The sequence below is a fragment of the Coregonus clupeaformis genome, chromosome 18 (genome assembly GCF_020615455.1).
Source record: "Coregonus clupeaformis isolate EN_2021a chromosome 18, ASM2061545v1, whole genome shotgun sequence".
NCBI lineage: Eukaryota > Metazoa > Chordata > Actinopteri > Salmoniformes > Salmonidae > Coregonus > Coregonus clupeaformis.
In genome coordinates, this window is record NC_059209.1 from 40,438,957 (window position 1) to 40,452,414 (window position 13,458).

A 13,458-nucleotide genomic window follows, 5' to 3' on the forward strand; every position below is an offset into this window, starting at 1 on the left:
GTATGCCATTGTTGAAAGGCTCTCATTTCCACCCCTATCTGACCACAGTGTACAATGCAGTAGGGCCTGCTACATAAGAGCTATGTGACAACAGTGATTTTGACCAGTGGTTCAATAATCATCTTCTGGGCGAGCTACAAGCCAGCCACCACAAGTATGTCATCCATACAGTATTTTCTCATAACTGTCATAATGATGCATTAATACAGATGGATTGCATTCATAAGCCCAGTTCAGATACAACATCCGAGACGAGACAGAATAATGCAGTTTTATAAAGAAGTTTGCTTAATCTGAACAGTCTAGTTTTAGAACATCTCATGTCTGTCACGGTTTCGGCCGAGGCGGCTCCTTCTCCTTGTTCGGGCAGGCTTCGGCGGTCGTCGTCTCCGGAGTACTAGCTGCCACCGTTCGATGTTTCATGTTAGATTGGTTTTGTCTGTTTGTTACACCTGTTCATTGTTAAGTGTTCATTAGGCACCCTATTTAGTTCTCTTGTGTTTGGTCAGGTGTTGTGTGTAATTGTTCGATGTCACGTGTTGTTGTTGGTCCGCTGTTCTGTGCTCTCTGTATTTCGTTTTGTTTAAGAGAGTCCTGCACGTTGTGCGCATTTACTTTGGACATTTCCAGTGTGCGTATGTTTCGCCTGTGGCCTGTTGCCGTGTTGGCTTGTACTGTCGGACTTCACTAAAGACATCTGTTTTTTGAATCTCTGTGTCCTGCGTGTGATTCCACGTTCCCTCTACACTCAACCCTGACAATGTCGGCTGCTGGAGTTTCCAAATTTCAACATGTCAAATCTTAGCTAAGGACTTGCGACGAGACGGATCTGTTACAAAGTGTGCCTGTTTTTGGTTAATGTATTTCATGATACTCGTTTGCAACAACACCTTGCTACAACAAGTGTCAAATATTTCAAAGTTTCATCATGTCATTGTAAAGAGGCACTGTTGCCATGGAGACAGTCTCAACTGCGCTGTCCTTTTCTTTGTTATCTAAACGCCAGGTATTCAGTCAGCTGTTTGTCTAAAACGGGCCGGTTTTCTGTTCTTGACTCGTCTTATGTTTGCTGTTGTATCTATACTGGGCTATATCGTAGTAGTGCTTTTAATAGGGCCTGACAATTCTCCTGTCACCCTATCCGTGAACCTGTTTCGTCTAATGCCACCAGTTGGAGTTACTGTTTACTCAATTGAGTTTAATTTATGTAACCTTCCTCCACTGTTTCCCCATCAATCAATGCAGATCATTCCTTTAGCCAAGAAATGATAGTCACTTGGTTAGTAGTTGTTATCATATACGTACACTAGGGGTGTGCCGACATGGCCATACTCGTAATCGTATCCGTAAATTGACAGTTGATAGTCGGATCGGATCAGATTATACTCGTGATAGAAAAATATTGAATGTTTTAATATACCTACCGTGAGGGAAAAAAGTATTTGATCCCCTGCTGATTTTGTACGTTTGCCCACTGACAAAGACATGATCAGTCCATAATTTTAATGGTAGGTTTATTTGAACAGTGAGAGACAGAATAACAACAAAAAAATCCAGAAATACGCATGTCAAAAATTTTATCAATTGATTTGCATTTTAATGAGGGAAACAAGTATTTGACCCCTCTGCAAAACTTGACTTAGTACTTGGTGGCAAAACCCTTGTTGGTAATCACAGAGGTCAGACGTTTCTTGTAGTTGGCCACCAGGTTTGCACACATCTCAGGAGAGATTTTGTCCCACTCCTCTTTGCAGATCTTCTCCAAGTCATTAAGGTTTCGAGGCTGACGTTTGGCAACTCGAACTTTCAGCTCCCTCCACAGATTTTCTATGGGATTAAGGTTTGGAGACTGGCTAGGCCACTCCAGGACCTTAATGTGCTTCTTCTTGAGCCACTCCTTTGTTGCCTTGGCCGTGTGTTTTGGGTCATTGTCATGCTGGAATACCCATCCACGACCCATTTTCAATGCCCTGCCTGAGGGAAGGAGGTTCTCACCCAAGATTTGACGGTACATGGCCCCGTCCATCGTCCCTTTGATGCGGTGAAGTTGTCCTGTCCCCTTTGCAGAAAAACACCCCCAAAGCATAATGTTTCCACCTCCATGTTTGACGGTGGGGATGGTGTTCTTTGGGTCATAGGCAGCATTCCTCCTCCTCCAAACACGGCGAGTTGAGTTGATGCCAAAGAGTTCAATTTTGGTCTCATCTGACCACAACACTTTCACCCAGTTCTCCTCTGAATCATTCAGATGTTCATTGGCAAACTTCAGACGGGCCTGTATATGTGCTTTCTTGAGCAGGGGGACCTTGCGGGTGCTGCAGGATTTCAGTCCTTCACGGCGTAGTGTGTTACCAATTGTTTTCTTGGTGACTATGGTCCCAGATGCCTTGAGATCATTGACAAGATCCTCCCGTGTAGTTCTGGGCTGATTCCTCACCGTTCTCATGATCATTGCAACTCCACAAGGTGAGATCTTGCATGGAGTCCAGGCCGAGGGAGATTGACAGTTATTTTGTGTTTCTTCCATTTGCGAATAATCGTACTAACTGTTGTCACCTTCTCACCAAGCTGCTTGGCGATGGTCTTGTAGCCCATTCCAGCCTTGTGTAGGTCTACAATCTTGTCCCTGACATCCTTGGAGAGCTCTTTGGTCTTGGCCATGGTGGAGGGTTTGGAATCTGATTGATTGATTGCTTCTGTGGACAGGTGTCTTTTATACAGGTTACAAACTGAGATTAGGAACACTCCCTTTAAGAGTGTGCTCCTAATCTCATCTTATTACCTGTATAAAAGACACCTGGGAGCCAGAAATCTTTCTGATTGAGAGGGGGTCAAATACTTATTTCCCTCATTAAAATGCAAATCAATTTATAACATTTCTGACATGCGTTTTTCTGGATTTTGTTGTTGTTATTCTGTCTCTCACTGTTCAAATAAACCTACCATTAAAATTATAGACTGAAAATTTATTTGTCAGTGGGCAAACGTACAAAATCAGCAGGGGATCAAATACTTTTTTCCCTCACTGTACGTAGATGTTGGCAAAATAGGCTACCTATCTCCCTGCACGTTTCTAGGCCAAACAAGCTGCAGGTTAGGAGCCGTGGAGGGGTGTGTGTCTGATCTGTGTCTGATCTGTGTCTTATCTGTGTCTGACCTGTGTCTTATCTGTGTCTGACCTGTGTCTGACCTGTGTCTGACCTGTGTCTGACCTGTGTCTGACCTGTGTCTGACCTGTGTCTGACCTGTGTCTGACCTGTGTCTGTGCGTCCTCAACTTGCAGCAGGCAGACAAGTTTGCTATCAGTCAGAATGCGCGTCTGCGTTTTATCTTTTTCCCTACCCTCACCCCGCTTGTTAGATATTATGCACGTTGATAGCTTGATAGCAAGCGTCCTTGCCATTTATCATAGTAGCTGGCTAACAAGAGGTAGCAGCATTCTGAATGATCAGACCGAAACAGAGAAGTGAAAGTGATCGGGTGAAATTATGAAGTGAGTGGACAGAGATATACAGGTTCACTTTTTCCAATCAGAGCAGCAGGATCAATGTACAGCACGCCCTTTTCTTTACAGACAGGCAAACTAGCCAGTTTATTTATTTAGACCACTTAGCACCTCACTTGACTGACTGAGAAAGATGCGTGCTGGCATCCGAAAAGTACATTTCTTTCAGATCACGGATAATTACAAAAAATACTCTGATCATAATCAGATCTAGAAAATTGCCCATATCCATTACGATACTTGTTTTGTCCGACTACTCGGCAGATCTCTAATATACACCACAAACATCCAGACTCAGGCTGTGAAGACTCAATTGAAAGAGGAGAGAGGGAGACAGTGTTTGGAGGAGAGGAAGAGGAGAGGGTAAATGTGGGGACGTGTGATCTCATGCAGTACACAGGAACCCTTAAATGCCCTCCCGAAACTTGAGTCAAACCCACAAAGGAAGTGATATGCCAACACAGGTGTGATGATGTCACAGTGTAGGTGTGGTGATGTCACAATGGGACTTTTATGGGGGTGTTCTATCCACAGAATGAAAATGGTTCTCAGCCTCTCTGACACATCAAAGCACATAGCGATAGTCATATACTTACTTTAGTTAAAGTATCACAATCTGTCCTTATCACCCCTCCAAAGTGGGTGGGCTGCTGCTCTTCAAAGAGAGTGTTGGTGTCACGATCGTTTACTGATGAGACGGATCAAGGCGCAGCGTGATAAGCGAACATTTTATTAAGTACTTAACTAACGACAAAACAACAAACAAACGAAACGTGAAGTCCTAGGTTACACAAAACAAACCTTAACGGAACAAGATCCCACACCGACTAGTGCCAAACAGGCTGCCTAAGTATGGTCCCCAATCAGAGACAACAAGCTACAGCTGCCTCTGATTGGGAACCACCCTGGCCAACATAGATCTACACGATCTAGAAAACACAACATAGAAAATATGACATAGAAACTCCACACCCTGGCTCAACATTTAAGAGTCCCCAGAGCCAGGGCGTGACAGTACCCCCCCCCCCCAAAGGCGCGGACTGCGACCGCGCCACACAAACACAACAGGGTAGGGGCCGGGTGGGCATTCCGCCTCGGAGGTGGATCCGGCTCCGGGCGCGACCACCACTTTCTCTCCACCTCCCCGTTGCGCCCCTGGTCTGGTCTGGCACCGCTGACTGGAGCTGGACCCGACGACGGTGGATCGATCTGTACAGGCTCCGGACTGGAGCCGCTGGCCGGAGCTGGACTGGGCACCGGTGGAGCGGATTGCTCTGGCTCCGGAGTGGATCCGCTGACAGGAGTTGGACCGGACCCCGGTGGAGCGGATTGCTCTGGCTCCGGAGTGGAGCAGCTGACCGGTGCCGGACCAGGCACCGGTGGAACAGGCACGGGCCGTGCCGGACTGGACACACGCACCACAGGCTTGGTGCGGGGAGCAGGAACGGGCCGGACCGGGCTGACGACGCGCACCACTGGCTTGGTGCGGGGAGCAGGAACGGGCCGGACCGGGCTGACGACACGCACCACTGGCTTGGTGCGGGGAGCAGGAACGGGCCGGACCGGGCTGACGACGCGCACCACTGGCTTGGTGCGGGGAGCAGGAACGGGCTGGACCGGGCTGGCGACGCGCACCACTGGCTTGGCGCGAGGAGCGTACTGGAGACCACGAGCGTTGAGCCGGCACACCCCGTCCTGGCTGAATGCCCATCTTTGCACGACACGTGCGTGGTGCTAGCACAGGACGTACAGGACTGTGCAGGAACACTCGCGGCACAGTACGTGGCTCCGCATAACACGGTCACACGCTTCCTAGCCTGAGTACGGGGAGTTGGCTCTGCTCTAACCCTAGGCTCCGCCAACCACCCTTTTAGCCCCCCCAAATTTTTTTATTGAGGCTGTCTCTCGGGCTTCCTCCTCGGCCGGTACCCTCTGCGTTGCCGCTGCTCCTCTCTATAGCGCGCCTCCACAGTCTCCTCCCAAGGACGGCGATCCATTCCGGCCTGAATCTCCTCCCAAGTCCAGGATCCCTTCCCGTCCAGGATCTCCTCCCAGGTCCAGGCTGTCTGTTCCTGGACACGATGCTTGGTCCTCTTTTGGTGGGATCTTCTGTCGCGATCGTTTACTGATGAGACGGACCAAGGCACAGCGTGATAAGCGTACATTTTATTAAGTACTTAACTAACGACAAAACAACAAACAAACGAAACATGAAGTCCTAGGTTACACAAAACAAACCTTAACGGAACAAGATCCCACACCGACTAGTGCCAAACAGGCTGCCTAAGTATTGTCCCCAATCAGAGACAACGAGCTACAACTGCCTCTGATTGGGAACCACCCTGGCCAACATAGATCTACACGATCTAGAAAACACAACATAGAAAATATGACATAGAAACTCCACACCCTGGCTCAACATTTAAGAGTCCCCAGAGCCAGGGCGTGACAGTTAGGCTGAACCATTCACCTGCTACATCATTCAACTTTTTTGTTGTAGGTTTAGTGTATTTTATCCCCCCAAGTCTCTTCAAAGAATAAAATGAGGTTGGTTATATAAATGTACTCAGATACACTTTTCAAATTTGGATTGTTTTTTTGTTCCGTTTCTTTTTCAGCTCGTTTGGAGTAGTAGTGAATCAGTGAGAGTCTGGGAGAAAGTAAAGATGGTAGACATTTGGAGCCTTTTGAAAAGTGAAGCACAGTGGGAGTCTAGATTGTGTGTTGACAGAAATGTTTGAACATGGATAATCTCCTGCATTGTCCTTGAATGGTATTTCTCCTGTTAGTAGCTGTGTGTCATTTCACAAAAACAAAATCAAAATATATATTTTTTAAATTGTGTTTCATGTGGTAATATCACAAGCACAAGTACAGTGAAATGTGTGTGTCTGTCATATCTCCCCCCCATCTCTCTCCATACCCACTTCTGCTCTCTCACTATATCTGACAACACAGAGATCTGCTCTCAGATAGTTAGGATGCGTCCCAAATGGCACCCTGTTGCCTTTATAGTGCATTATTTTTTACCAGGCCCCATAGGGCACTTTAGGGCACTGTATAACAAATAGGGTAGCATAGAGCTGAATTGTTTGCTGGTGTTTGTTATTCCGTGTGGGTAAGGCAGTGCCAGAAAATGATGGAAGACAGCAGTTGGAATCACACTGTTTATTGTCACCCTTCCTTCCTTACCTGGCAGAAGTAGATAGACATAAGAAGAAGAAAAAAGAGAGGGAAGAGAGAGAGAGAGACGGGGACAGAGAGAGACGGGGAGAGAGAGAATGGGAGAGAGAGAGACGGGCGAGAGAGAGACGGGCGAGAGAGAGAGACGGGAAGAGAGATAGACGAGGAGAGAGAGACGGGAAGAGAGAGAGACGGGGAGAGAGAGATGGGGAGAGAGAGACGGGGAGAGAGAGAAACGGGAAGAGAGAGAGACGGGGAGAGAGAGACGGGGAGAGAGAGAGACGGGAAGAGAGAGAGACGAGGAGAGAGAGACGGGAAGAGAGGGAGTTGGGAAGAGAGAGACGGGGAGAGAGAAACAGAGCGACAGAGCGACTGATCCACAGGGAAGGTGGGGGGGCAGGGGTAAGGGAGGGAGGGAGGGAGAGGGAAAGAGACAGGGGGGCACAATGCACCAGCCCTTTTCTCCTCACCATTGAATACATTCCAGATCTGTGTTTGTGTAAAATTGCACCTATGGGCGCTCCATCTTTCTCTTAAAAGCACATGCAGTGAGCAAAATAGCATTTGAACCAGACCATAACATTTGAACCAAACCATAACATTTGAATCAGACCATATCATTTGAACCAGAAGTCATGTCGGGACATTGTGTGTTCCTGCAGCTAGCTTACGACGCGTTAGCAGACCAGTTGTTTTGTATCATACTGTGGTGGTCAGTGCTCATATGATCTGCCTGCCTGCATGTCTTCCTGACTGCCTGTCTGTCTGTCTGCCTGCCTGCATGTCTTCCTAACTGCCTGACTGTCTTCCTGACTGCCTGTCTGCCTGTCTTCCTGACTACCTGTCTTCCTGTCTGACTACCTGTCTTCCTGTCTGCCTGTCTTCCTGACTGGCTGTCTTCCTGTCTGACTACCTGTCTGGCTGTCTTCCTGTCTGACTACCTGTCTTCCTGCTTGCCTGTCTTCCTGTCTGTCTGCCTGCCTGTCTTCCTGCCTGTGTTCACATCAGGATCTGTGCTTTGATAAAATACTCAAAGACTCTCTGTTCCCGGAGGGCCAATGTTCTGATGTTCCGGTGGTTTATGATGCATTAGTCGAGTGCTAAACGGCCTGGTAGCCTAGTGGGTCTGATAGTCTGGCTGTGGTGATGTGCGGTCAGCTGCTGGTCTTGAAGAGCAGAACCTCCCTCTGATCCCCAGATCCTTCCTCTGACCCCCTCTGATCCCCAGACCCTCCTTCTGATCCCCTCTGAACACCCAGCTCTCCCTCTGACCCCCAGACCCTCCCTCTGACCCCCAGAACCTCCCTCTGGCCCCCAGACCTTCCCTCTGGCCCCCAGACCCTCCCTCTGACCCCCAGACCCTCCCTCTGGCCCCCAGCTCTCCCGCTGACCCCCAGAACCTCCCTCTGGCCCCCAGCTCTCCCGCTGCAGCAGGAATCAACAATGTAAAGGTTTACTTAAAACTGAGCAACAGAACAACAAAGAGCCAGTACACGACAAGACACTAACAATCACACACACAACACAACACTGAACAGTCCAGGGCTATATAGGGGTGGTGATGAGATGATGAGGTGCAGGTGCGCTGGAGGTGATTATGGTGCGCTTGGTTTCCATTCCGGTGTAACCAAGGTGGTATGCTCAGACTGGTGGCTCAGTAGACCGACAAATCAGAGCGCCGGAGGGGACCAACGGGAGAAGATGTGACAGTACCCCCCCCCCCCGCCCCCGCGTCCGACCCTGCGGAACCACTCGTCGACAGCGGGCGCATTGGTCTGGCTGGGTGTCCAAGGGGCCAGGGCCGGCTAGTACCCCAGGATGCACTGGAAGGGAGTGAGCCCCGTGGAGGAGTGAACAAGGTAGTTCTGGGCATATTCTGCCCCCAGAAAAGAAACCTCGCCCACTCACCCTGCCGGTCCTGACAGTTTGGGCACATACGGAACAGGAGTTGATATAGCGGGAGACATCAGTAGCCAAGGTGGGCCACCAGTATTTTTGTGAGAGAGAAGGTAGGAGTGCCCTGCCGTAAGGTTGGTGTGCGCCCAGATCAGCAGGCAGTCACGGACCCTGGTGGGTACATACACGCACCCCGGAGGGGCGTTGGCAGGCGCTGGGTCCTCCTGAGCCGACAGGCGGATATATTTGTCCACATCCCAAATGACAGGTGCCGCGATGAGAGACGGAGGCAGGATACGACTCCCCAGATCCTTCCGTTCTCCGGTATGGTGCATCCTGGAGAGTGCGTCGGCTTTCACATTCTTGTATCCTGGGCGGTAGGACAGAATAAACTGAAAGTGAGTAAGAAATTGGGACCACCCGGCTTGACGAGAGTTCATCCGTTTCACTGCCCGTATGTTCTCCAAATTCCGGTGGTCAGTGAGAATCTGGAATGGATTGACTGCGCCTTCCATTCCTCCAGAGCGAGGACCACCGCCAACAGCTCCCTGTTTCCAACTCCATAGTTCTTCTCTGCAGGGTAAGATTGTTCAAGAAAAATGCACAGGGATACATTTTCTCTGGCTTAACTTGCCGCTGGGAGAGGACCCCAACCACGCCCTCCTCAGATGTGTCCACCTCCAGGATGAAAGGACGAGCTGGATCTGGGTTTTTTAGAAGGGGCGCTGTGAGGAACCTCTCCTTCAGCCTCTTGAAGGCAGCGTCAGCCTCAGGTTTCCAGGCCAGCTTCTGAGGCCCCCCCTTAAGGAGAAAGGTGAGCGGGGCGGCTATGGAGCTGAAGGACCTGATGAAACGGCGTCCGTCTTCGCTCTTTCCATGAACACCCCCTGAGGACTGATCCTGTATCCCAGGAAAGAGATGGCCTGTTGGTGGAATTCGCATTTCTCCCCCTTCACCAACAGGCTGTGTTCCCGGAGGCGGAGTAGGACCGCTCTGACGTCCCTGACTTGCTCCTCGAACGTAGCCGAGTAGATCAGGATATCGTCGATGTACACCACCACCTGTCTACTCAGCATGTCTCGGAACACGTCATTGATGAAGGACTGGAACACGGAAGGTGCGTTGGCGAGGCCGTAGGGCATGACGCAGTATTCATAGTGGCCTGAGGTAGTGCTGAATGCAGTCTTCCACTCGTCTCCTTCCCAGATTCGGATCAGGTTGTAGGCACTCCTCAGGTCCAACTTGGTAAAGTACCGGGCCCCTCGCAGCTACTCGATGGCTGACAGAACCAGAGGGATGGGGTACCGGTACTTGGTGGTGACTGCGTTCAGCCCCCGGTAGTCAATGCACGGCCTCAGTCCTCCGTCTTTTTTGGCCACGAAGAAGAAGCTGGCGGAGGCAGGAGAGGTAGAGTGTCTGATGAACCCCTGTTTCAGGGCCTCCGCCACATACTTCTCCATGGACTCAGTCTCCAATATGGAGAGGGAGTAAATGCGACTCTTTGGGGGGTGTTGTCCCTCCAGCAGGTCAATGGCGCAATCCCAGGGCCTGTGAGGAGGGAGACACTTTTTATTTATTTCACCTTTATTTAACCAGGTAAGCCAGTTGAGAACATGTTCTCATTTACAACTGCGACCTGGCCAAGATAAAACAAAGCAGTGCGATAAAAAACAACAACACAGAGTTACATATGGAATAAACAAAACGTACAGTCAATAACACAATAGAAAATCTATATACAGTGTGTGCAAATGTAGTAAGTTATGGAGGTAAGGCAATAAATAGGCAATAGTGCAAAATAATTAGAATTTAGTATTAACACTGGAGTGATATATGTGCAGAAGATGATGTGCAAATAGAGATACTGGGGTGCAAATGAGCAAAATAAATAACAATGTAAATAACAATATGAGGATGAGGTAGTTGGTTGGGCTAATTACAGATGGGCTGTGTACAGATGCAGTGATCGGTAAGCTGCTCTGACAACTGATGCTTAAAGTTAGTGAGGGAGATAAGTGTCTCCAGCTTCAGAGATTTTGCAGTTCATTCCAGTAATTTGCAACAGAGAACTGGAAGGAATGGTGGCCAAAGGAGGTGTTGGCTTTGGGGATGACCAGTGAGATATACCTGCTGGAACGCATACTACGGGTGGGTGTTGCTATGGTGACCATTCAGCTTAGATAAGGCAGGGATTTGCCTAGAAGTGGTTTATAGATGACCTTGAGCCAGTGGGTTTGGCAACGAATATGTAGTGAGGGCCAGCCAACGAGAGCGTACAGGTCACAATGGTGAGTAGTATATGGGGCTTTGGTGACAAAACGGATGGCACTGTGATAGACTACATCCAATTTGCTGAGTAGAGTGTTGGAAGCTATTTTGTAAATGACATCGCCGAAGTCAAGGATCGGTAGGATAGTCAGTTTTACGAGGGCATGTTTAGCAGCATGAGTGAAGGAGGCTTTGTTGCGAAATAGGAAGCCGATTCTAGATTTAACTTTGGATTGGAGATGCTTAATGTGAGTCTGGAAGGAGAGGTTACGGTCTAACCAGACACCTAGGTATTTGTAGTTGTCCACATATTCTAAGTCAGACCCGCCGAGAGTAGTGATTCTAGTCGGGAGGGCGGATGCAAGCAGCATTCGATTGAAGAGCATGCATTTAGTTTTACTAGCGTTTAAGAGCAGTTGGAGGCCACGGAAGGAGTGTTGTATGGCGTTGAAGCTCGTTTGGAGGTTTGTTAACACAGTGTCCAATGAAGGGCCAGATGTATACAAAATGATGTCGTCTGCGTAGAGGTGGATCCTAGGAAACACTATCACCACCGATAAATCTACGATAATCGAGAATTTCAATAAGCATTTTTCTACGGCTGGCCATGCTTTCCACCTGGCTACCCCTGGACCTCTGGATCCATCATTGATATACACAGAGAATAGAGTCAGCCCGAGAATTGAACCCTGTGGCACCCCCATAGAGACGGCCAGAGGTCCAGACAACAGGCCCTCCGATTTGACACATTGAACTCTATCTGAGAAGTAGTTGGTGAACCAGGCGAGGCAGTCATTAGAGAAACCAAGGCTATTTAATCTGCCAATAAGAATGCGATGGTTGACAGAGTCAAAATCCTTGGCCAGGTCGATGAAGACTGCTGCACAGTACTGTCTTTTATCGATCGCGGTTATTATATCGTTTAGGACCTTGAGCATGGTTGAGGTGCACCCATGACCAGCTCGTATACCAGATTGCATAGCAGAGAAGGTACGGTGGGATTCGAAATGGTCAGTGATCTGTTTGTTAACATGTCTATCAAATACTTTCGAAAGGCAGGGCAGGATGGATATAGGTCTGTAACAGTTTGGATCTAGAGTGTCACCCCCTTTGAAGAGGGGGATGACCGCGGCAGCTTTCCAATCTCTGGGGATCTCAGACGATACGAAAGAAAGGTTGAACAGGCTAGTAATAGGGGTTGCGAAAATTTCGGCGGCTAATTTTTGAAAGAAAGGGTCCAGATTGTCTAGCCCAGCTGATTTGTAGGGGTCCAGATTTTGCAGCTCTTTCAGGACATCAGCTATCTGAATTTGGGTGAAGGAGAAGCAGGGGGGCATGGGCAAGTTGCAGCGGAGGGTGCAAAGCTTGTGGCCGGGGTAGGGGTAGCCAGGTGGAAAGCATGGACAGCCGTAGCAAAATGCTTATTGAAATTCTCGATTATCGTAGATTTATCGGTGGTGACAGTGTTTCCTAGCCTCAGTGCAGTGGGTAGCTGGGAGGAGGTGCTGTTATTCTCCATGGACTTTACAGTGTCCCAAAACCTTTTGGAGTTAGTGCTAACTGATTGTGTATATTGGTTCCTGACTTCCCTGAAAAGTTGTATATGGCGGGGGCTGTGCGATTCTAATGCAGTACGCCACAGGATGTTTTTGTGCTGGTCAAGGGCAGTCAAGTCTTGGGGTGAACCAGGGGCTATATCTGTTCTTAGTTCTGAATTTTATCGAATGGACATGCTTATTTAAGATGGAGAGGAAAGCACTTTTGAAGAACATCCAGGCATCCTCTACTGACGGAATGAGGTCAATATCCATCCAGGATACCCGGGCCAGGTCAATTAGAAAGGCTTGCTCGCTGAAGTGTTTTAGGGAGCGTTTGACAGTGATGAGGGGTGGTCATTTGACCGCGGACCCAATACGGATGCAGGCAATGAGGCAGTGGTCGCTGAGATCCTGGTTGAAGACAGCGGAGGTGTATTTAGAGGGTAAATTAGTCAGGATGATATCTATGAGGGTGCCCATGTTTACAGATTTAGGGTTGTACCTAGTAGGTTCCTTGATAATTTGTGTGAGATTGAGGGCATCTAGTTTATATTGTAGGACGGCCGGGGTGTTAAGCATATCCCAGTTTAGGTCACCAAGCAGTACGAACTCTGAGGATAGATGGGGGGCAAGCAATTCACATACAGTGTCCAGGGCACAACTAGGGGCTGAGGGGGTCTGTAGCAACAGTGAGAGACTTTTTTCTGGAAAGGTGGATTTTTAGAAGTAGAAGCTCAAACTGTTTGGGCACAGACCTGGATAGTATGATAGAGCTCTACAGTAGATTGCAACTCCGCCCCCTTTGGCAGTTCTATCTAGACGGAAAATGTTGTAGTTCGGGATGGAAATGTCTGAATTTTTGGTGGCCTTCCTAAGGCAGGATTCAGACACTACTAGAACAACAGGGTTGGCAGAGTGTGCTAATGCAGTGAATAACTCAAACTTGGGGAGGAGGCTTCTGATGTTAACATGCAAGAAACCAAGGCTTTTACGGTTACAGAAGTCAACAAATGATAGTGCCTGCGGAGTTGGAGTGATACTGGGGGCTACAGGGCCTGGGTTAACCTC

The 13,458-nt window shown here is 48.8% G+C and overlaps 1 pseudogene; it reads left to right on the forward strand.

The window, feature by feature from the left end:
* LOC121583088 overlaps positions 1-13,458 on the forward strand; it is a 254,041-nt pseudogene that overhangs the window by 7,523 nt on the left and 233,060 nt on the right.